We start from the raw sequence: 25,974 nt of genomic DNA, 5'->3' as shown, positions 1-25,974 counted from the left end.
AAAAATACCTTGTCTATAACAAATGTCTATAAAGCATTTTTCATCTTTGATCTTTGAAGATCTCTGAATTACTTAAAAAATGTGTCACTAGTCTTGAAATTATTAATGTATTTCCTAAGTCTTGCACTCTTTGTGTTTAATAAGGCTAACTATACATGTAGTGCTAAAGCTTTGTAAAGATTTATGGAACTGAGATCTACCTGTACAGTTTTATCTCTAGAACTAAAACACTCAAAGTTGCTTAAGACTTCTTACTTACCTGACACTATAATTTCAGTGGAGAGCTTGAATTTCTTACCTGTGCTTATATCAGATTCTTTTTCAGTTTTTTTCTTCCTATGAAACATCCTACATAATTTAACAGATGGAGTCCTTATGTTGCAGACAGTTATGTTGCATACAGTTATGACACTGTAAACCTTAAAAAGGCAAATATTCCCTCTAGAAATGGTCAAAGAAAAAAAATAATCATATACCCAGCATGGGGCAAGATGTTCCCATGATGTAATGCAACAAGTGTCAGATTTCTACCCTGAATTATCTACAGATAAGATACTTTTTGTTACAGCTGTGATTTCTGTTAGCTGAAACAAAAAGCTTCAAGATCTCCAAGTCTGAAAAATCTGTTTTTCAATCTGTTTGGTAAATAACAAAAATTATTTATAATTTGTGAAAATAAATACATAAATTTAACAGTGTTTTGTATCAACACTTGTTTATAGGCAAATGTCAGAATTTTCATTTACCAAAACATTGCAAACCAAATGATAGCAGCAATTATTTTACTTTGAAAACTGCTTACTTGGTCTGCTCTGGTCCTTTTGCATATTTTATACCACTGCCAAAGTAGAGTGACTAGTTGCTCTTTCCCTGCAGATATTTTCAGTATATTTTTAAAGTTTCCCTTTGCAATACAGTATTTAGAGAAGGTGGTAAGAGAAGACAATTTTCTTCTATCTATCTGCAAACCAAATGATTCTAGTTAAGTTGCACTATTATGAGAAAAAAAAAACCCAAACCTTTTAACTTCCCACTTAGTTCTTGGATATTGGAACAATGAACTGTAGAACCGTAAGTGCTTATAAAATTTTAAGTTGCCTCAAAACCTTGAACTTCTCAGAGATGGCTTACTTAAGAAAAGATTTCCAACTTTGTTTTATTGCAAAAGATATTATTAACCTTTCAAAACACAAATAGTATTACTTTCGGGTTGCTTTTGTTTTTTTTTTTTTCTGTGGGAAATCAGTTTAGCTGTTAATAATACTTTCCAGAAAGGAAAAGGTGCTAACAGTTGAAAAGTCTTTATATTTTATCAGATAAGAGTTTTTCTGAAGGAAAAAAAGCAGAAACAGTTAAATTAAAAAGATGGCATTTTGTTAATGACTAAAAATCTTATTGATCAATATCAGCCTCCAGGTAGGAGAATTGCAATTAATTTATATTTACAATTTAAATGATTGAATATGTAAATCAATTTATCACTTCAGTTAACAAATTAGGGTAGTTCACAAACTGGTATTGTATTTACATTTCATTATGTTAAATATTATATATGATTTCAGGAAATTCAGGTTAAAGCAACAATCATAAAATATTCAGGAGAGTCTAATAACATATGTAGAACCAATTTAGTTTCCCTTTTTAAACTGTAGTTGTAATTCAGTTGTATTTTTCTTAAAAAACAAAACAAAACAAAACAAAACAAAACAGATATGGCTACCATTCATTATGTTTTCTTAAAAGATATTCTGATTTTAACCCCAAAACAGGTAACATTTTTCAGAGTCTTCACATTGTAATTGCAGGAACTTTTGTTACTGTCCATACAAACTGAATTTTGAACATCATAGGTTCTTAGAAGGAGTGGTACAGAGTGAGGAGAAAGTAGCTAAATCACCTTTCATTCTTCTGACATAGTACAAATTCAGGGTGCTTTCAATCCAAACATTGAAAAAGTTACCTATTGCAGTTTTAGGTGTTTGTACCTATTCATGAATCCACTAAGACCATGACCATGGTGGAAGCAGGCCAGCCAATATTATTTTCTCCAATCAAAGATATGACATCGTTAGTATGTTCAGAAATCAACAAGGTAAAAGCCCATCTCAAAAAATGTAGCCAATTCCATTACTGGAAGTGTACCTTTAGCCAAAACGGATGTGGCCAGGCTTTTCACGACCAAAGTTTACTTTCTTATCCATCTCTCTGAAACAGAGAAGCATCTCTATTAATAACTCTACTTTAAAGCTCAAAAAGCAGGGGCACAGAAAATTCAAAGGGATTATCCCAAATTGCTTCAGGATTCTCTGTTTTATCCAGGAATTAAATCAGAAACTTTACTTCCACAATTGCAAATCTGGTCTTCTATTTTTGCTCTTAAGAAAAAAAGATATTTCTCTGTTACCCTACCATTATCTTCTATGAATGCCTTTGAATGCATTGTCAACTTGTCCATAGAGAATTTTTTTTATTATTATTATTATTATACTTTTATTACCCATTGTTTTACATCTAGGAGAAAAGACTGCAGCTATGACCCTGAGGGCCATTTTGTCTTGGGGAGTCATGAGTGGAACTGTCTCTGTCTCTCTTCTCTTGCTGGTGAATATTTTAGCCATTGCTGAATTTTCTGCTTCTTCTCTTCTGGAAGAAAAGTAGCATATCCTTAACAAGGCATTCTTGAAATAATGTGAACATATTATTCACAGCTTTAATTTTCTATGCATAGTAAATGCATCATTTTGGAAATAACCTAACAGCATAATAAAAATGCCTAATTTTAATGGCTACCTATCTGTAGGTATCTGATTACCCTCTAAAGTATATGGTCAAACACACAGGGCATATGACAGTTATAAACCCTCAGTAATTGCTGCAAATGAATTTGCTCTATTTTAAGGGTTAGGAATTTTATTAAATATGGCTTAGATAAGCTTCAGCAAATTATTTATTGGGCAATAATCCTTAAAATGAATTTACTTTTGCTGGTGGTTGACCAGTTATAGCTGTTTAACAAAGCATTCATAATAAAATAAGCACAGATATAAATGCTGCATAAACATCAACTAAGCCATTTTACATTAACGTAATCATCTATATATAATACTTGGTTTGATTCAATTATTATAGCAGCCCTTTACAAGAAAAGAAAGCCAGCCAGGGTTATTTTGTTCGATTTTGTTTTGTATATGTACTTCTTGTAGGTTTGTGGGGAAAATATTGAGACAGTAATAAGGCAATGCAATGAACTCGTAAATCACAGATTTGATGAGTGCATAGTTTTGTGTAAGATAGATATAGGTTACAGCTGTTATCAACTACTCTTTTGAAAATGTCTTCTCAGGGAGGACCTTTTCTTAGTTTCCAAGAGTTATCTGTTCTCAACTTTCATATCATCACTGTGGACAGCATCTCTGGTGATTCACTTACCTGATACGAATCCTAAAATGTAGAGTACTACTATGTTAACTATTTTCAGTTGCAGTCTATTAAAAGATCCATTGAATTTTGAATTTGTTTTAGAAAATTTCAGATGATGAAATAATGTTCCACAGCACTCTTCTAAACTCTGAATTTTAGCCATTTTGATTGATATTTTCCACAGCTAACCTCTGCCTCAGGTTGAAATTTTCTTTCGAAAATTCCTGCTAAAAAGAATTAGTTTATGAATCTGTTGCTGGTGTTGACTGTTTTCTCTAAATTGGCCTTGAATTTTGGAGCCAGGATTTGGATTTTCTTCAATGGATTTTCCCCATGGATTTTTCCCTTTAGAAATTCAGGATATTTTGTCTCTTAATATCTTATCAAAATAAAATTCTCTAAAAGTTGTGCTTGCTCACATAATTACTGGTAGTGTTCAGGAAATACTAGTTGGAGCAACTGACTTCTCAATGAGAGCAAGGCAAAAGGATGAAACAAAGTTTTAATATAAGAAAGATTGATCTTGACTTAAAGATGAAATAAAATTACAAGTTTTAACTTCTCCATCATTTCATGCTGCTTTGATTTCCTTCAGCCATCACTGTGAGAAGATTAATTTAGGAAGACAGGCAGGTATCATTCATCCATTTTTTACAAATGAAACTAAGACATTACAAGAGTGCATTTGATTTTAAAAACAAACAAATAAACAAAACAACCCCAAACCAAGCAAATCCACAGGCTCCAAATATCATGACTTCTGAATGAAGCTGAAGTTGCATGTTCTTCTTTTCTGCAGACTAGCTCTTGCTTTCTCAGGGACAAGGTGCTCTGCCGTAAAACAAATCCTTTTGGTTGGGACAAGGTGCTTTTGACATATGACATACTTTTAAGAACCACTGACTACATCAGTCAGGGTCAGATGGAAAATAGTATTTCAGTCAGTCTTGTACAATATATAGAGGATATTAATTTTGTAATGTAAACCACCAAATTATGTGAGTATTTGTTTCATCTGGCATGTTAGTTTTCCCTAAGTCTTCCCACTGCATGTTTAATAAAGTTATTGCTATATATATACTGAAGTTCATTTAATGCATAAGATTTTAATGCAGAGAGGAGACAAAAAGACAGTTTAAAGTCTTATGACTTTAAACTGAATAAAAGTAGACTGTAATAACCTCTTCAGCAATTAACTTTGAGGACATAAACACTGGATAAGTTGAAAAAATGTAGGGGGAAAAAAAAAAAAAAGACTGATAATTACATGTGAAGTAGAACGAAAAAAGTGCCATGTGCTCAAATTAGATTTAACGGACAATATCCCATCAGGATTTTGAAAGTGCTAGTATTTGAACATGCAGATTATTCTGAGCTTGGTAACATGACTGACTTTAGAATGATTTTTTCTGAAAGAATTACAGATGTAATGAACAAATAGAAATATTCTACCATCCAAATGTTTTACCAATGGCAAATTATATCACTGTAACATGGCACCTTTCTTTAAAATGATGGGTTTTCTGGATGAAATTAGCACAGAGACATTAATCCTGAATGACGATATATGGTAAGGAGGCACATAGAATTTACTACTTCATCATGAAAGCAGTAGTTTACTAAGTAGTAGGAAAATTTTATTCATGCATTCATTGACTAGAGGAGAAGATTCAAATAGGTTTTGATAAAGAAGGTTGTTAGAGTGATAAAGCCTTGTGATTAATCCTGTATTGGAAAGAAGTTCCTCAAAGATCACTTTAGAGTCAAATTTCTCCTAACACAATAACTAAAAACATGTTGGTGGAATTTGCTAGAGTCATAACCGGGAAGAAATTAAAGGGCAATATAATCTGAATAACTGTGAGGGAAGAAGAAATCTGCTTTGTGAGACAAGTTTGGTGTCTGTAGCTAAATAAAATGGAGACTGAAAAAGAATATCTTATCCAAACACTTTTCTGTTGTAATAAGTACTGCATAGTCTTGTCTTGTTTTTTGCTTATGAGTTATTATGCTGAAATTCAAAAGAGCTTCACTTTAGTTTTGTCTCACATGCTGTTGTTAGGTAAGGCTGTGCATGGATAAGAAGGACCTGAAACCAGGGTGTATGGGTAGCATTATCAATGGTGGCTGCTCTCACAGTAGGACTATCAACCACACCACATATCATAGCTAGATGCATCCTTTAAAATACTTCATCTGCCCCTGCTCCTTCTTACCTCTTGACATTCCTCTTTCAAGGGTACAAGTCTCTGTAGTTTCCAATTACGTGCCCATTTATGAGCCAGCATATATTATTAAATTGCAGGAATCACATGTCACTTGATTAATGTTAGATCAATTATTAAGATTGCTTGCACCTTCTGGCATGTCAGAGGTTATCTGTAGTTTGGTTCTGTGATTCTGTCCCTGTTAGTTTTACTACTGGCTGCAACAAACTGCTGTTACCAGCATCCAAAAGACAATTTTGCCCTAGTTTTTACATGACGTTTTCAGTTTCAAAATATCTTGGTATTTTTCTTTCTACATCTTGCATTTACAGTAAAAATAAATGCAAATACAGACCACAAGTTAAAAAGCACATAATCAGAGATCGAGCTTTACTTCAGTTTCATGGGGATTTCGCGTATCCTTATATACATATTTAAATACTTTCTGAATCAGAACTCTTTAGGATGATTATCCAGAAATTATTATATCACTCTTCAGTTTCAAAAGTAATGTCAGTTTGGGATTTAAGTGCCCTTTGGACTATATATTTTAAAAAAAGAAAACTTCAGGAAAAAAACATACTGTGAAGGCAGAAAAGGGACTTGCGCTTTGGCTATTGAATGAAGTGAAAGGTATTAGAACTTGACTAAGCTAATCTGGCATCTGTATGATGAAAATGAATATAAACATTTTCACTTCAATACCAAGTGGCACGTCAAAGACTTGACTCAGGTAAAGACTTAAACACTAAACAACAACAATGTAGCTGCATTAAGTGAATTTATTTAAATGGAGGTGGGAATAGTTAGATTTCTCTTACACTTTTAGCTTGTGGTTAAAATACCATTAGTGAAGCACCTTAAGAACTCACTGTATTCACTGTTTTCTTATGTTTAACCCAAATCTTTTTCAGTGTTAGCACATTGTCTTAAAGAAAAGCTCATGGTCATACTGTGTATTGTTTTCTTCCAAGAAAGCTGTGTAGAGGGAAAACATGATTCCCTTTTGTCTTGTCATAGAATCATAGAATTATAGAATGGTTGGAAGGGACCTTAAAGATCATCGAGTTCCAACCCCCCTGCCATGGGCAGGGACACCTCCCTTTTGACCAGGTTGCTCAAAGCCCCATCCAGCCTGGTCTTGAACACTAGGGCTCTGTTTTGTGTAATTGTTTGTGTCCCAAGTAAAATGAACTAATATGAGGAGATTAAAAATGTCTGTTCTTGCCAGTTTTGCAATGTTTCTGTGCATGTATTTATTTTCAAGCAAGTAATTATGTCTTTTCATGTGTACAGTTTGTGAGTATATTATTAGGAAAATCCCTGGAATGCTGTAGGATTAAATGTCTAAATCTTATGGTTATTTTCATTTAATTAATTTGTTGACATGAATTAACTGAGTTTTTAGCCTCTCCTAAGATTTTATCTGGGATCTTGCAGCATGTTTCACAGTGAGAAAAACGGCCAAAGCAAGGAGGAGATGATCATGCCCACTAGAACAGGAAAAGATTCTTGTAGCAAATTATTCTGTATCTCATTTCATTTACTTCCACCAGTAGTTAGGAAGCATCTGAACGGAAGTCAACAGAGTTTCACTAATGTAAGTTAGAGCAGAATTGGATAAAAGTTAGGTTTTTTAGTTGTTAGTACTGTGTGTAGAGTGCAGAGTACATTTAGTTCACTGTCTTTGTAGTAAGCTTTGAAGTTAAAAAGGAAACTGTTGAACTAATGTATAACTATAATATATTGTCTTCCTTTTTTTTCTATAAAAAAGTTTGTTTAATGTATTTTAATATTTACTTACTATCATTGATTTTTTTTTTTATTTATAGATTTATAGTGATACTCTATATAAAATTTGTTTTATACTTCTTTTTAAACCAAAGGAGATGCCATGAAAATATGTATAACAAGATGAAATTTAAAGTTGAATTTACAGATTCACAGATTCGACAGAGTTGGAAGGGACCTCTAGAGATCATCTAGTCCAACTCCCCTGCTAAGCAGGATTGCCTAGAGCACATTACTCAGGACTGCATCAAGGTGGGTCTTGAAAATCTCCAGAGAAAGGGACTCCACAACCTCCCTGGGCAGCCTGTTCCAGTGCTCTGTCACCCACACTGTAAAGAAGTTCTTCCTCATATTTGAGTGGAACTTCCTATGTTCCAACTTGTGCCCATTGCCCCTCGTCCTATCGCTGGAAACCACTGAAAAGAGTCTGGCTCCAACATCCTTCAACCCACCCTTTAGGAACTTGTAAACATAGATGAGGTCTCCCCTCAGTCTTCTCAAGGCTAAAGAGCCCCAGCTCTTTGAGCCTTTCCTCATAAGGGAGGTGCTCTAATCCCTTAATTGTCTTGGTTGCCCTACGTTGGACTCTCTCCAGTAGTTCCCTGGGCCTCTTGAACTGGGGAGCCCAGAACTGGACACAGTATTCCAGTTGTGGCCTCACCAGTGTAAAGTAGAGGGGGAGAATGACCTCCCTCGACCTGCTGGCCACACTTCTCCTTATGCAGCCCAGGATTCCATTGGCCCTCTTGGTGACAAGGGCACATTGCTGGCTCATGGAAAGCCTGCCATCCACCGGGACTCCCAGATCCGTTTCCTCAGTAGTACATCCCAGAAGATCCATCCCTAGTCTATATTGGTGCCTGGGGTTCTTCTTCCCCAGGTGCTGGACCTTACATTTGCCCTTGTTGAACCTCATTAGATTCTTCTCTGCCCAGCTCTTCAGCCTGTCCAGGTCACACTGGATGGTGGCACACCCCTCTGGAGTGTCGGCCAGCCCTCCCAGTTTGGTATCATCAGTGAACTTTCTGAGGATATACTCTTTCCCCTCGTCCAGGTCATTGATGAATGAGTTGAACAGGACTGGGCCGAGTATTAACCCCTGGGGGACACTGCTGGTTACAGGCCTCTAACTTGACGCTGCTCCATTAATGGCAACCCTCTGAGTTCTGTCACACAGCCAGGACTCAATCCACCTCACTGCCCCCTCATCTAGTCCACTCTTCTTTAATTTTCTAATTAAAGACAGTGGGAGACTAATTAAAGATTAATGGGAGACAGTGTCAAAAGCCTTGCTGAAGTCAAGGCAGATCACATCTGCTGCTCTCCCCTCATCCAGCCATCTAGTTATAACATCATGGAAGGCTATCAGATTGGTCAAGCATGATTTACCCTTGGTAAATCCACATTGACCACTTCCAATAACTTCTTGATCTTCAGTGTTTGGAGATGACAACCAGAACAAGTTGTTCCATTATTTTCCCAGGGACAGAGGTAAGACTGTAGTTCCCTGGGTCCTCCTTCTTGCCCTTTTTGTAGACTGGAGTGATATTTGCCTTCCTCCAGTCCTCTGGCACTTCTCCTGTTCTCCATGACCTTTCATAAATGATGGAGTGTGGATCAGCAATAACATCTGCCAGTTCTCAGCACTGGTGGGTGCATGCCATCAGGGCCCATAGACTTATGGATGTCTAGTTTGGCCAAGTGGTCTCTAACCCAATCCTCCCCAACAGAGGGAAAGTCTTCCTCTCTCCAGACCCTCTCCCTTGTCTCCAGGGTCTGGGATTCATGAGGGGCAGCCTTGGCAGTGAGGACTGAAGCAAAGAAGGCATTCAGCAGCTCCGCTTTCTCTGTGTCTTCCACCACCAAGGCACCCACCTCATTCATCAGTGGGCCTACATTTTCCCTAGCCTGCCTTTTTTTATTGATATACTGAAAAAAACCTCTTCCTGTTATCTTTAACTGTGATGGCTAAGTTAAGTTCTGCTTGGGCTTTTGCTCTTCTAACTTTTCCCCCTACATATCTTCACTACACCTTGATATTGCTAATGACTAACCAACCCCTTTTTCCAGAGGTTATTCCTAAAATATTCCTAAAATTCCAGAGACTATTTCCTAAAATAATTCTATAGTTCCTCTAATGCTAATGAATATACAAGATTTTACTCTGTTTCTTACATGGAAGCTTCGCAAATCTCCCAGCCTGCCTACCCTGTTGAGACCAAGTTGCTAAAATCTCATGCTTCTTCTAGAACTGCAAGATGGTGCAGACTTCTGAGATGGCCCTGCCTTAGGTCTGGGAAAAAAGGGGCCACATTCAGATGGTGTTTGACTTGATCTAATAAATGCTACCTAGATTGACTATGAAGAGGCTTATAATAATTTGGTGGAATTATGAGTATATTGGATTAGGTCAGAAAAAGCTCGCGGACACTTACAAGTGTGATCCAAAGTATTAACAAAGCCATATGTGTATGTGTAAGTGTGTATTCAACTCTAAATAAAAAGTTGCCAGGTCAGTGAAGTAATACTACAAGTCCATTCGGTTTATAAAGTTCTAAGAGCAATCCTGCTGCCACTAGAAGTAATGAGATTTTTCATTGAATGAAGTACAATCATGTTTAGAAACTTTACACAAAAGTTGCATTGAAGTTAACTTGCATGCTCAGCATTATCAAACAATCAAATTTAAGCGTGTGGGGGAAGCCTAGTGGGAAAACAGAAGATGATTAATTTTCTTGTGGAGTGGAACTGGATGAATGTAAATAATTTACAACAAATATTGATATTTCAAGAGGAAAAAATAAAGAAGGTATTCTAAGTTATTATAAATGTAAGTAATTTATAATGGTTAGACTCTGGACATGCTTCAAACACTAATCAAAGATTGAAGGCATATAAATACAACAGAAGTCTTACTTGACTGTCATGGAAGTTGTCCAGTGGCAACCACCCAGAGGGAATATTTGATTAAATGATAAAGAAGTTACACAGTTTGAATTTTGTCATGTTTTATTAAATATGGGTAATTTCAAGTCCTGTATATTAGCATGCAATATTAATTATACAACAGCAACTGGAAAAAAAAAAAAAAGAAATGACACAATTTTTCTGTGAGATCAGTCTTTGCAGAAAATTACAGCGAACAATTACTATAATGCAGATTTCTTGCAAATTCCTCACAGCAGGGAGTTAGTTTCTGAAACAATATTAAAGTGGATAATGAAATCAAGAGTGTGGAGAAAGAATTGCATTGTATAGTTTTACAGTTATCCCTTTTTATTTTGTTTTTTTCTAGCACCTAACTAAATATAGACAGGCTTAGCTTATGACAAATTTTTTCCCTACGGTGACTGCTCTGGTTGATCACAATATTCCATTTGCTTTTCTGAACAAAAATTTTTCATCTGTCTGAGTCAAGATCTTTGACATTAAATGAATCCTTTCTATATTTCTGTTTGACATGTAACACCCGCACAGTAGACAACTGTGAAATCCACCCATCCATCCTTCACCACAGTTAGTATACCCTTCCTCTATCCACTAAAAGTCTTCCCTGATGTTAATGATTGTGTCAGCTTGTGTTCATTTGCCTGATGGTGAACAACGATAGATCTCCGTTTTCTGTTGTTTTCACAGAGTAATTAAACTGTCCACATCGAAAGGGAAAATCACGCTAAATTGGTGTCTTCACTCCAAATTGTCCCCAGGCAGTCAAAAGAGCAGGAATGTACTCGCAAAATTTGGAGCAGGGGGATTTAGGAGGGAAGGGAGCCCTTCAATTTACCTATGATTTACAGTAAAACCCTATTTACAGGATCATATTCTGGAAGTTAAAAGAGTTTAAGAGTATTTTGTGTTTGCTTTCATATATAACCCATCAGCCTCTGCTACCCAGTATACTAAAGAAAAGTTCTAAAAGCTACTGGTATAATTCCTAGTGTTTCTTCAAATTCTATCAAAAAGTCTAGTGCTGTGTTTGCAATTTCTATCAGTGTTATTCACATACCACTGAAAATTTGTGGGTTTATTTTGTTTATTTCTTAAAGAGGAAGTTTTCAGTAAGAGCAACTCTCAGGAACCTCTAAGTTTTTGAAAGCTCTTGTTATGAGGACAGCTTTCTGGCTTCTGTAATTTTGTCCCTCACATTTTGCTTTTCTAGCTCAGATTTCTGAGGAAGGTTACTGTAGGTGGTGAATAGAAGTTGACCTCCCTCCCCCTATATGATACAGTAATTTTGGTATGCATATTTATGTGCATAAAAAATAACTCCAAATTTATATTATACTAATATATACTTCTTTATTTTCTTGATATATACAAGTATGTATAAAAAGAAAAAAAGATACAGTTACTCACTTTTATTTATAATTGCTTATCTTCACTTCACACCTAACACTATTTATAATTGCTTATCTTCATTCTCTTCTATAGTTTATGTGTTATTGGTTTAACATCCCAAAAGAGAATATTCTCTAGTTGCTTGACGTCAAATTTGTGTTTGCATAACATTTTAATTCAAGTTACTGTTTAAGCACATAATAAGCTTTTCAGGTTGTAAGATAAAAAATATAACACTGTGTCTGTTTTGAATGCTTTGCATAAGAAAAGAAGGTATGTAATTAGAGTTAATTTCCACAAGGTGTACAGAATATAAGGCATACTGAAATGACCCCATTGCTCTATTTAAAAAAAAAAGTTTTCTTCAAAGTGCTGCAACCTCAAGCACATCTTCAAACTATTTGAAGATCTCTTATAGAATATAGGCATGAAGAAATTGTATTTATATTACATGTTCAAGGTTATCTTTGCTACAGAAACAATTGCAAATGGGTGAGTTGTTTTATTTCTACGTTGAAAGAGCAATTTTAGCTCCTTTTATGTATTGAAACAACTGGAAACAATAACAAAAATAGCAGTGGCTAACACCCTACACTGCCCAGCAAGGTACGATCAGAAGAAAAATCATAGGGCTGTGTAGTCTGCTCACTACATAAAAAAGGAGTTTGGAGCTGTTTGGTAAACTGGATGAAGGAGATGTGCAGCTGAATTGCTTGGGTGCAGAATATTCTGTAGAGATAGACTCAAAAATATGAATGAAGTGCCTGCATTTTGATAATCTAGGGAAACAGGATATATGTGTACGGTCTTTGTATGATATACTTTATCGGTTTCCTGTATTACAACAATCCTGCTAGACGCCAAATATTGCTAGTCATTATGGACAAAAGAAGAGTCATGTGCAAAGTTAAATTGGGCATTGATAGTGGATGCCTTTTACTGCCCACTCTGCCTTGCTGGCAATGACATTAATCATTAATCCAATGTTCTTGCATTTTCAACCTTTGATACAGTTAACAGTTTAATCTCAGATATTGACCTTGTCTATTTCGTGTACTATTTAGGAAAGAAAGTGAAATATTTAAACCGCTATATTTTAGAATACACATGTTGACAAACAGGCAGATTTAAAGCCTCCTGGGTATGCTTGGGGGTATAGTTATACCATTGTCTCTATGTTCTCCTTTTGGGAGTCTTTAAAACTAGGGCTGCTGACACATTGTAAGACATTCACTTAGAGCAAAGCCTCTTTATATCTGGCTGATCAAAAATATACAGCATGTCATTAATAATAAACTTGTGTAGGAATACTGTTCCTGCACTTGTCAATCTGGTTATCTCCAGCAAAAAATTAGGGGAAAATAAATTGTGACTTCTCTAAGCACAGTTTTCATCTGAGACTTAGGTCAGATAAACTAAATGATTTTTGCTGAAGAAAATCTGGTGGTTTCTTCAAGGATTTTATATAATTTAATGTAACTTGTAGGATAAAAAGGAAACTCACACGCTATATCACAGAGTGGTAAACTCTTTGAGCAATGCTTTTTAACTTACCAAATGCTTTATAATAAGTTATAAATTTCATCCCAAATTAGTAATAGAGAAAGAATTAATAACTCTCTGCTTACCTCAGTGGGTCGCTGCAGAAAGTTCAACGTATGTGGTGTTATTACCAAGTATTGTTAGCTCCACCTTACAGAAACATAAAAAAGTTCAGAACTGGAGCCAGGGGGAAGAAGGAGAGAAAGGAAGTTGAAGCTGTAGAGCAAATACCTGCAAAAAGCACAAAGAATGGGAATGAACTTTCAGAAGAAGCTGACTTGCATGCAGACTTCTCTTTGGTAGAATTTACAGATGAGCACTGAACAGGAAGACAAAATCAGTCTGATTCCCAAAGAAAGCTCTACATAAAAATTATCATTTACTCAAAAAAGAAAAGGAAGAGAGTGCAGGGGAGAGGTGAGGAGGGAAGCACTCTGCTATTGCTATCAGTATCTAAAAAATAGGCTTTTATTTCTTGATTGTACCTCATGCTGACGTGGATAAAGGAAGTAAAAATCATCAAGGCAAAGATTTCAAGAAACAGTCTACATCATTCAGCCTTCCTGTGAACAGGAACATGGACAGAATATTAAGAAGAAAAAATGCTGTCATTAATAAGCTACGAGGAAGTACATGCATACAGAGTGCTTCTACATTCACTCTCTCACCATAAGGATGTAAAGGCTTAAGTTACAATATTAAGGGCCAAAGAATCTGTCCATAGATGTTGCTCAGGAAGCATAACACTTCATGGGGGAGGGAAGAGAAGGATTATTTCTCTTGGTTGGGGTGGGGTGGTGGTGGGGGTGATAGAGAATGCAAGTTTTCAAAGCTGTTACAGCTAAGTAACTGCTCAGTGCTTTGAAAACGTACCTACTAATAACGCAGTGTAACACTTAGGTGGATCTATGGTGTCCTTAATATAATTGGTATGAAAAATAATATGCATTCGGAGCCTGGAAGAATGAAAAAGTAGTGAAATGGCATAAATCATGCCACTGCAAGTCACTGAAATTACCTACTGTGAGCACACTTTGGAGTTTATTAACTTGAATGTGAGTTTCATTTTGTTCTTGTGTCTGAATCCAAACACTAAGGAAAAATAGTCTTAGAAAGAAAAAAAACAGCTTTTGGGCAGAATTTGCTTGGAAGTACTTGATTTGACAGGCTTAGCACCAGGTGACAACAGAGGAACTACTTTGTAGCTATATAACACCTAAACAAAGCTTACAGTAGCACATCCCTGAGAGGAAGAAAATGGAGTTGCCTTGTTTTTTCTCCCATTTTTTTTTTCAATTTTGTTACACCTAGCTAAAAGATTAAAGAAAAGAAGGTTTACTATACCAAGGCAAATCATTGCAGTTTTCACAACATGGTCATCTGGAGAAGGACATTTTTGAGATGAGTTCTCAGAAGTCTGTTCTTTCTTATTTTCCGAAGCAATACCACTAGTGTGAAGCATCCTGAGCACTTAGATTTTGCAGCAAAAATTACATGACCTTAAATGTGTTCCCTCACTGTATTAAAAAACTGAAAACTAGGGGAGATTCTTTTCATTCACATGCAATTACTCTCATACTTGTTCATGTTACAGACTTAAAATGGTTCACTGTGAAATCTGTACCGGCAAGGAAACCATTCTAGATTCACTGAACAGACACTAGTAATCCCACACTGCTTGTAATACTGCCGTATCTGGCCAAAAATATTTGGCCTGTCAAAATTAATGAATAACATTTAGACCAGATATAACTTAAGACTTTTCAAAGTAATAAATTGCTATTGTGTTTTCTAGCAGAGAAATTCAGCTGTATTCTTAAAGAAAAATCTGGCTTATTTCTTACATTTCTTCAATAGAGACATTGGTCTGCGTTTATGTGTTTGTAAGTGCTATTCCTTGCTCTATTGTTATGTCATTTAATTTTCTTCACACTCTTTTGATTCAGTTCTCGTAAAAGACAACTCTCCTGAAAGAGCTGAAGGAACTGCCTTCATATGGCTCTCTGCTGATATTGACACTTTAATAGCCTAAAAGATGTTTTCCCTGCCTTCCCACAACTAGTGACAGGTCAGGGACTTTCCTTGCTTTTTGCTGTTTTCAGCTGTCTCCAATCTATCAGGCTGTCTCCAATCTATCTCTTCCACTTTTTTATATTTCTTACATTCCAGTAAGAATGTGATTTATTTATTTACTTATTTATCTAATTATTTATTTATTTTGCCATGAGCAGCAAGAACCTCCCCTACATTCAGGACGAGCCTTGCATTTTGTGTTCGTACTAGTCAGTGGAGGGGGGAAGCATGGAAACCTGACATGGAAAGACTTGAAGTGGAAATAACTCAGAGTTATTTAGATGTATTTGTTGGTCCTTCATATGCAAGGGAAATGAAAAGAGATACTGCTGTAGGACATTAATGATATTTCATATAACTGTTGATTAATACAACTCTCATAGCAAAATATTTTATCCTCTTTCTTCCTAGTGGAAAAAAAATAATTCAGGTTTTCTGGCTGCTAAACAGGAAGTTTAGGTAGATATTTTGTATTGAGACAGGAGAAGTAAATATAAAATGCTGTCTTGTAAGGCCATATTTTTAAACTTCTTTTTCTCAGCCTAAGCAAGAGTAGGAAGGTAAAAAACTGTGATAAATAATATTTATGTTATTCATTTCACATATTTAGGGGATAACCTTTGCTTGAAAGCAAGGAAGGAGTAGCATATGGTAAAAACTCTATTGATTTCCTTTGGCACTACTATATTGATATCTGATGTGTCTGTTTAAATAGCCACACTCCTTATACCTGCATGTTTGTTGTAAAGAAATTCAATAATGATTTTTTTTGTAATCAGTGTTTAGCATATCTTATGAAATAAAATGTGCTTTAATGCAAATTTATTTTATACTCCATGTAATGGGTTGCAATGAAAATTACTTGTCATTTAAAGTTTTCTGAATTTGCCTTATCATAGCAAGGACCAGCTCTAGAAACAGTTTAGAAAACCCTGTCAGGATAACATTGAGTTGTTTCTGGATTTTCTTTCTATTAACAGTTGGCGAACAGAAAACATAACTCTAAATTAAAACAAATTGCTTGACAAATGTCAGAACAGCCATTGTCACCATAAACTCTTAAATTTTAGGGTCTAGCAGTGAGTTGTAGAAAAGCTCTGGATTTAAACAGCATTTAAATCATAAAAACATGCTTTTCCAGATGTTTACTATCACCTCAAGACTATGAAATGAAGTAGCAGAGGCTCCTTAAAGTCTCACTTTGTGTCTATTTAGATGAGGAAGCTGATGGTCTCAATGAGGAGACAGATTTAGTTCATTTTGCTAACTATACACAGAGACAAAGTGCTGTAAACCTAGAAGGAATAGAGAAAGAAAAAAGAATGCATATCAGAGATAACTTGTGTTATTTATATATGGGAAATATCTCCATGGACATAACATGTTTATACTGTGATTTGTCTCTTAACTGCTGCTGATAAGAGCAGAGAAGTGACACTGAACTCCAAATTATTTTATTCTTCTCTTTCTTCAGCTGTATTTCAAAGATTCATTACACAATCCTAGGTAAGGTGTAACAGAAAGCAGTATCATCTTTCTTAATGCTGCAATTAACAACTTAAAACAATATGTTATGTCTGTCATAACCCCTTCAGAACTAAACTGTTGAGTATACAAAGGTAACATCAGAAACCTAAACATAATCATATCACAAATTTTTTGCAAGAAGAAAGAATGAGTGGTGAATGGCTTCATCAAGAAAGTCTGTCACTTGGACTACAACAAATAAAAAAGAAATCCCCAGTTCCCAAAACAACCAAACACAAATTGACACATCTTTTATTTTTCTATGCCTGAAATTGCTGACCAGGAGGCAGTGTGGTGACCTTTGCTCTCAGCCATGATCATGGCGTCGAAAAGTGTCATTGTGAGAAATTGGAAAAGCACAGAAATTCCATCAATGACTGGGTCGACACACACAATACAGGATGTGCTTGTTATGGAAAAAATTGACACAATACTTATAAGATAAATGCAACAACAAGGCTGCCACCTGGTACCCTGCTATTTCAGTTTTATCTTTTTTTTCTTTTTTTGTTGTCTTGAGATGTTGTATACTTTCTAGACACCAAAATTTGAACAGTTTTAAACTCTGAAAAGAATATATCTGTATTTATATATATATATGTAAGCTAACACATATGAAGAAGCTAGCTATATATGCACTGCTAAGACAATGGCTTCTGGGCTGCACTGGGGTTGTCTACTACTGTTGTTCACGTGTTTTTGGATAGTGTGTTGTAGAAACAACCTAATTTACACAGAAGAACATGTCATAGACAGCCAGTGGTGGTACTGATAGTGGTGCGCAATGATTTCATTTACAACATTAAGACACAGTATAAATGTTCGTGTATTCCAGAAAAAAGGGATGGACATACTGTTGTTCAGAACCACTTAAGAAAACCCAAGAGTTTTGAAATGGCATTTATAAGTACATATTATGCTAATATTTGTCTTTTATTTGTGTTATACAACTGCAACATTTTTAAGTGTTACCTGATATCCTATTCCTTTCATCATTCATGTCCTGAATATTTTCTCTCAATAAAATGATAAATATGTTTGCAATAGTGGCCTTTAATGATAATTACACGAGACATGTTAAGTTTTTGAGACAGGATTGTAAAATGTACTTTTCTGAAGAATGAGAGTGTAACAAAGCACAGAAAGCACTCTAATCCTTATTAGAAGTAGTTTTCACTGCATCTCTACCTCTTGTGGTCTGACACTACTTTGTTCTGTAACCTTATCAGAAGTATAAGCTGACTTTTTTTCTTACTAGTAGTGCAACTGAGGTGTATAAGTACATTAAAACATGTATATCTCAGAAGAGTGCAAGATGAGCTCATTTGTCACTCCCTGGTGAAACTCTTGTTCTGCATCTTAAACCAGTGCTTAAGTAGCATTGCAAAGACTCTGTAGATTAAAATTCTCCAGTCACATATGATACAGGAGAAGGAAATACTGAGGTCTACTTTTTGTAGATGTATCTCAGGGTGCTATCTTTCTGGTTACTAGTAAATCCAAAGCAATTATAGCAGACTGAATAACAAACTCAAAGTTGTTCAAAACATTTTTCGGTTTCTAAAAATGTATGAAAATACGTTTTCCAGTGTATGGAAAGTCCTTAAAGAAAACATTAGAGCTATTGATATCTTGAATAATTTTCATCTGTTTTATTTTATAGAACTGTATTACATGAAAATACACGGAGAGCAGCTCACCACAACATGTACATGCGACAGATTTGGGTCTTCAGTTAAATTTGCAGGTCACCACAATACAAGCGTGTCTCAAATAAGGTATAGAAATGGCTTTGGTTAACACAATGTTGTGACTACAGTCACTGTGCTCAGTTTCTAGATGGAAGATGAACTGGGCAGGTTTGCTGTCATTTTATATGTTTCGTAGTATAAGAGAAATAGGAATACCTACCAAGGGAGGCACCATCCAGTCTAAGTGTATCATAACATATCCTCTGTATTTGGATTCAGGATATCCTGTCTGTAATAATTTCAAATACTGGCCTCATGTTCCTATTCAATTTACTTCTGCTTTCTACTGTCCTACACACTTGGGAGGGCCATGAAATTATCTTGGTGGAGAAGATATGATTTAAATTGTCAGATTTCAGCTAGGACATTAGTTGGAGGGCATCTCCTAGGAATTTTCTGCTCTTGTTAACTCTGATCTTGTAGAAATATTATTCCATCTAAAGAGGGGAAAAGTTCTGACTGCCATGACTGATATTTTATTTCCAAATTGTTCCATTCAAGAGAATATGATTATGAAAGATTACTTTCAGAGTAAAATACAACTCATTGTAGATTGCAATTTGGGTATTTGGCCTATATTCTTAATATTTCTCCCTTTTGATGGGAGAGAGGGAAAGGCCATAAAAATGGCAAACCCGACCACACTACTGTGATATTTCTTACAGGAAATACTTTCTACAGATACTAATGTCTAAATGGTGAATCTGAAAAATTTCATTTTTCCTACCTAAACTTTTCAGCATTTGATAGAGATATGATGCTGTTTGTCATATTTTTTGTGTATAATTTCACTTATTGCACTCTTAAATAGATACATAGTCTGCCTTCAAGGCTGTATTTCACACACATCAGGTGATTCCAGAAGCAGTGAAATAAAAAGTACTAGAAAAAAGCAGAAAGTTAGTCTCTTCTTCTGGTTTGTTTGGGGTTTTTTTTATATATATAATCATGCACTGAATCTTTTTTGTAGTCAGATATACAAGAGAGCTACTGCTTCCATAGAAAAGCAGTGGAATCTAAAGTGCACACTGAGAGAAGTGAGTGTTAGTCATCCACTCATCACTCACTTGCTCTGTGCCCTGACCCTGTTCTGTACTTTTAATCTGCTGAATGAAAACCCTTTAGCAGCTGATGACAGATGTTGTGCACTTCATGCTTGCACCTAGTGAGAAATGCAACACTTCCATTGTGGTTGTACGTTCTAAATATGAACATATTAAGCAAAACAAAGTAAAACAAAAAGTTTTAAAAAAACCTCTCAAGGAACTGGCAAGAACTGATTATATTGTAAAATTGAAGTTTTCCTGCAAATCAAATGTAACTGTACTGGTAACATTCATCAGAAGATTAAGGGATCCCCAAAAAGATAAAACTGGAATTAATCTGGGGTGAGCAAGTCAAATGGTTAGGTAGTAGTTTATTAAAGTTGTCCAATGACTAAAGATCAACCTGTTGTGGTGTAACAGTGGAAAATATAGCAGAACATGCAACACTGAAAATAAAAATTTGTTCCTAAATATGTTGATATTTGCCTTTAAATAACATTGGTTTTGAAGTGGGATAGTAGCTTCAGGACAGATGTAACATCATTCCTCCTAGAGCTCCATATGTAAATCTGGGCTGATAAATACTACATTGCATGCCAGCCCAAATGGAGGTTTACTTTTTAATAACTCTGAGTTGTTGCAATTGCAATTTTCTGGAGAGACTTCCATTGAAACTCAAAAAAAAAAGAAAAAGAATGGGGATAAGGATGTTCCCATAAGTGAGCAAAGAAATTAATATATTGGCGTTTCTGGACCCTGATGTTGACACTTGCTAGTATTGCCAGTGTAAACAGTTTATCAGGCATTTTCTTGTGTTACAAGTGTGTCAAATATCTGACTAACAAATCTTAGTAGCAAACAAATTAGGAAGCTTCTAAACAGGAAAGTACAGGCATCTGGGATAGGGTAGGTCACCAGCATCCTTATAAGTGTGCAACTGCAATTCTCAACCTTTTCAAACTATGATTAGTCATCTAATTGTGCGTCCAAATTTAGTTGGTGCATTTTGCATGCATAATTAATTGATTTCCTGAAGATCTCTTCTAATTTTTAATTACGGCTGAAGCTAGCGTTAAATATGGAGTGAGCCAGTCTGCACACCAATTTCCTTTAGAAACTGGATGCAGACAGCTTGTGACAAGCGTGAGTATTCATGGAATACAGAAACTGGCTGCTGTCTAGGCTGGGATATGTGAACTTGACCACAGGTTCAGGTTAATTCACTTACTGTCTGACTGAAGTGAAGTCATTCAGTCTTAATTGGTTGCAGAGGCATTGCTCAAATATTGGCATAGGAGGAAAACTTTTTACATTTAAAGAAACTCTCCTGAAGCTCTTGCTGTTTACACCTGCAATTATATGAGAATGTAAAACCATAATACAGAGTGACAGAAACTCTTATCAGATCTGATTTTCAGTGCTGAAATCAGAAGCAGGATGACAGTATCTGTGCCTTGTTCTGGTGTATATTTCCATACCTTATTAATCAGATGAAAATCTCTGCACGCAACAATTATCTGAGCAGCAATACCACTGAGACAAACAGACTTAATGATTTGACCTACCTCTTTCCTCTAATCCATGCTGCTTTGTGAATATAAGGAATTTTTCCTTTAGGTGTACATTCCAAAGGTCTACACTTCAGTCAACATACGCTGAAAATAGTGGCAGCACTATACTGATGCTGTTTGTGGAAGAGCTTTGCATTTTGCTAACAAAAAGATCACAAATTTTCTGAGTATGTCCCTATTAGCAACACTCTATATCATTCCCCTTTCTCTGTGATCTCACAACTGGCTTTAAAAGTAGCTTTGCCACTGTGTTCCAGTTTTTATCTCAGTGTCTGCTCTGCTTCTGTAGAGCAAATCTTAAAACAAACATGGAGGTCCTAACTTCATTTTCCATTTGTTCTTTCTTGCCATGTTAAGTTAAAGTCTTAGTTTGCAAATTAAGTTGAATACACTCCAATAGCCTTTTCCAAAGCAAAAGACAGATAACAGGAAATAATACTTTTCACTTACATGGTTTCTTCTTCCTTAAAATCCCAAAACATTTCACAAAGTTTGACTGCATTAAGCTTTCTGCATTGTAGGAGGTAAATATTGAAATCTCAAAGAAGTAAAATACGGAGAAGGAATAACTGATCCTATCATCTGCAGGAGAGCTGTAGGTAAGGTTTAATTCATATAGTTAACAAATTATTTACATATGTTGTGTATTCCCAAGACTGACATATCTGTACTGGGATGCATTTAAACCAGACTTTTCTGTTATGCATTTTCTCACTATAATAAAGCATGCCTTTTATCAACATTGGTGGGTGTTATCAGTAGGGTAATAAAGGGGCTAGACAAATTTGCGTCCAACAGATCAATAAATGGACATTTAAAGGATCAGTCTGGGGTGTCCTGTCTAGCTTTTCTAATACAAAAAGTACAGGTGTTGGGTGAGTGCAAAAGGAATGAAACACAAAAAGTGACCAAGCTCATGTGTCTAAATAGGGTTTCCTATTGCTACTGCCAGACACAATATTTGGCCACAGGGATTACTGGGCTGACCCAGAAAGACATTTCCTCTGCTTTTATGGATAGTTGCTTTCTGTTGATATGCCCAGCACCAGTCCTACTGTTCTAAGTCAAAAATCTGACTCAGATATTACAAAAAATATTAAAGCAATTTTCCTTCATTCTCCTCTCAATAATGCCACATAGGCTGGTCATGTAAATTTATCAAATATTCTAATTTAAATTTTGTTTTCAAAGAAACTGTGATAAGTGTTCAAAGAAAAATTCAGTAAAGGCTTACAGATTTTTTTTATTGTTTTTGTTTTGGTTTGTTTTTTTGTTGTTTGATTCTATGTTTGTTTTTTAAACTATAACTTTCTTCTGAAGCTCTTCAACTGAAAGAAAATTCTAAGCTTAAAACTGAAAACTGATTCTGTTTTTTAAATAAATGCTTCATCATGGCTCATAATTATTTTCTGCTTATATAGATGTAGCTAGTAAGTCTTTCCTTCCACTCGTCTCTTGTGCTGGTCTAAATTCTTTTCACTCTGCACCTCACCTTTTCTCTCTTCAAAGAAAATTATATTGTTTCACAGTTAATTATAGTCTTCAAATACTGAAGAGAAGCAAACCTTTAAAAGAAGTGGAGACCTCCTTTGAGGCATTTTTCACTTGTTCTTCAAACTGTAATGTCTCCTTTGTCCTCCCATGGAGTTTTGAAATGGCGGTAACAACTATTGATTATTAACATACTCGTCTATAACTCAACCCTTTCTCATGTGCACACTATTAGACCCTTTTTTGTTCTTTTTTTTTTATTATTTACTGTATTCAGCTACCATATTTATATATTGGTTTATAATTTAGCAGAGAACACATGCAGGGTGTTATGTGCTGTTGTAATTGATGAAATATATAGCATATAAAAAAAGCAGTATCTTGTACTGATACTCCTCAGTCTTCCAGTATGACCAAGGATATTTTCTATGTTATTAAGACCTGCAATGTCAATTCTGACTGACATAAAAGATTAGTAACATATTGAGAGGATATCTTAGTAGTAGTTCCATCAGTAGAGGCTCTGTTTATTCAAAGGCAATAGCTTATTTAATAAATGCCTGAAGTAATTAAAAAGTGTAAAAAGTCAGTTTCCTTGTGTCAAAAAAATAGTATGACATGATGTTGGTTGAACTTTCCAAGTATTGTAGTAGAACTAACTTGGGAAAAGTTCATTCCTAAAGTCAAACTTTGCCAGAAAGGGTTGAAAGGTTTTCCACGTGTAAAATAGATATATGTATACTAATTTCATCATTTAGATATTCAACTTTAACTGCGTAAGAATAGGGACTTTTCCAGGCATTTTATGTGACTGAGGTTTCTGTGCTACAGACAATAAAGTTTGTCATGCTGTCTTGTCTGACTTTCTCTCTTAAATTTCAGCCACATTCCAGTGCCATTTTTCACACAAAATACAGTTTTACACCCAGCAGGTTGTGGAATTAAAGCTGATGGGTCCATTTGGGCTTCTACTCAGTGCAATTATGAGATTTGGGAAGTAATTCTCTATGATGCCAAAGAAGGGATACTGCCTAAGAACCACCATTCTGGTGCATAACTATCTTTTCTACACTTTTCAAATACACAACCCTTGTTCTGAGTTTGCAGAGAATCCTTTTGGAATGAGATCATGTCTGACTGATGTTTCTGCTGCAATAAATATTATAGAATGTAAAAAACTATGGAAACATGATCTTTTTTAGAGGCTTTTAGAGACTTTAGCAACATTTTCAGTTATAATTTTTCTTTGTGATGTCTTATAATTTCTGCTTCTAGCATATAAATCCATTAGCATAGCATCATGGAAATGTTATTAAAGCGAAGTTTCAGAAAGTAATCACAAAATTTTCTTAACAGCTGCTGCTGGTTACACAACTCTGATTCTGCTAAATTACAAGAGGATTATGTGTCCTGCTAATAATGCATCCCAGACCAGTTCTTTCCACATAGATTGGACCAGGTTGTGACAGAGCAAGGCAAGAGGAGAGATTTATTTGGATACATGCCATGTTGTATAGGAATCTAGAACATATTTCAAAGATTTCTGAAGATTATGAACTCCTTCTTAAAGTTTCTGAAATCAGCTTACTCTTCTCCTACACATCCATGAACAGAGGTGTCATGTCTTTAAGAGAAAAGCCCGTACTGTAGAACTGGGATGGCACATTTTTGACCACCTGAAATTCCTTCCTAGATAAAAAATATAATTTCAGAATGAAAACCAAAAACCATTATGTGCAAAATTAGTATTCAAAAGAAAAGATACAGAAAAACTGAAAGAAAAATACTGCCCTTGCTATAGCTACTCTTTGTTCTGTTCTTTTTTTTTTTTGTCAGAAAAATGTAAAGTTAAGTGGTGAATGGCAAACACATATCCACTGTTCAGGTGGAAATAATTAGTCCACCTCCTGGACTTTCTCTCTTCTCAGCCAATAAGCATTAATTGTTTTATTGCCTGATTGATTTTATGCAGCCATTTCTTACTCTTGAATACCACCTAATCGAATTAAGTGACACAGACACAACACTGTAAGAACTGTTTCAGAATAGTTACATTATTTTACATTCAAAAACTAAAAAAAAATTTTGTGTGATTTTGAATTTGTGTGCATGTCCACACACACTCTTGCATATCTGTAATGTGCATATACAACTGCTTTAATTATAGGACAATGTGTCATAAAAAACCACTTTAAAATATTATTTTCATTTTAATTTCCTACCTTAATATTACTGAAATGTTAGATCTTTTCTTTATATAGAAAAGAGACAGAACAGTAAGAACAGGGGCCATGAGTGTCAATAATATTACTGACACATAGATACATCAACAAGTATATGTGTGTATGTTTATATACATGCATATTTGTTCAATTCAGTAATAGAGAGAACATCTTTACAGGGAGAATCTGCTTGTTTTTAACTTAGTGTGTTAAGGACCTCATTTTTGATCTGAGGGCTCCTCGTAATAATGTAGTAAAACTAGGTTCAGTTTTGTCCCAAATAGTGTTTTCCTTTACTTTTCACAATATTCTGTTCATTATTTTGAGGGCTGGGCAACATCGAGTTAGCCTGCGCTGAAAAAGAATGACTAAGAGAGAAGACTCTGCTCAAAGAGCTAGCTTTTAATGTAAATAGAGAAACAAAGAACTTGTTCTATTACCAAATAATGCAATGACTCACAAACTTAGTATCTATTTCAGAGGCATGACCTTAAAGAAGTCATTTGACTTCACAAAGACGTTTCCATGTACTTAAGCTGTTGCGTCAGAGTGGAAGATTCACACTGATACGAGGCTGCTGGCAACTTCAGGTTGATATTTCTGAATTAGGAATCAGAAAGACGTTACAGATTCTCTACTCCATTTGGCAAATTGAAAAGTCAGCATTTTATCTTCTGGTAAAGCTGTAAAAGAGAGAGAGAATGGAAACTGTCTTGTGTTTTCTTTTAATTTCTGCACATTCTGAATATTAACAATGTCCTGTATGCTCTCTGTAGTAGGGAAGTATTGCAGTAAATGAGAATCTTTCATCAGTGAAAAACATCAATATTTGTGAAACAACTTCTGAAAGCTCTTAAGTGTTATGATTAGAAATGCAAATATTTCAGAGGATTTTACTTTTAATATAGTGTAAATATTTTTACACACACACGACTGTCTACCTCTATATGAAGCTGGATGATCATACACAAACAGTGCGACATTTTAATGTTGTG

At 35.3% G+C, this 25,974-nt stretch overlaps 1 long non-coding RNA gene across 2 annotated transcripts; it reads right to left on the bottom strand.

Moving 5' to 3' along the window:
* Positions 1 to 2,469: 2,469 nt before the first annotated feature.
* On the bottom strand, positions 2,470 to 25,571 carry LOC106898786. 2 transcript variants are annotated; one of them, XR_001413973.1, is made up of 3 exons: positions 25,469 to 25,571; positions 13,385 to 13,529; positions 2,470 to 2,643 (listed from the first exon to the last, which is right to left on the bottom strand). It is a non-coding gene; the product is annotated as an uncharacterized LOC106898786 (long non-coding RNA). The 2 variants fall into 2 exon arrangements; XR_001413974.1 differs by lacking the exon at positions 2,470 to 2,643 and adding an exon at positions 10,555 to 10,614.
* Between the last annotated feature and the right edge of the window lie 403 nt (positions 25,572 to 25,974).

Source organism: Calidris pugnax, unplaced genomic scaffold (genome assembly GCF_001431845.1).
Source record: "Calidris pugnax isolate Ruff unplaced genomic scaffold, ASM143184v1 scaffold188, whole genome shotgun sequence".
In the NCBI taxonomy this organism is placed as follows: Eukaryota; Metazoa; Chordata; class Aves; order Charadriiformes; family Scolopacidae; genus Calidris; species Calidris pugnax.
The sequence above is the reverse complement of the archived record's forward strand: the minus strand, read 5'-3'. Positions and strand labels throughout refer to the sequence as shown.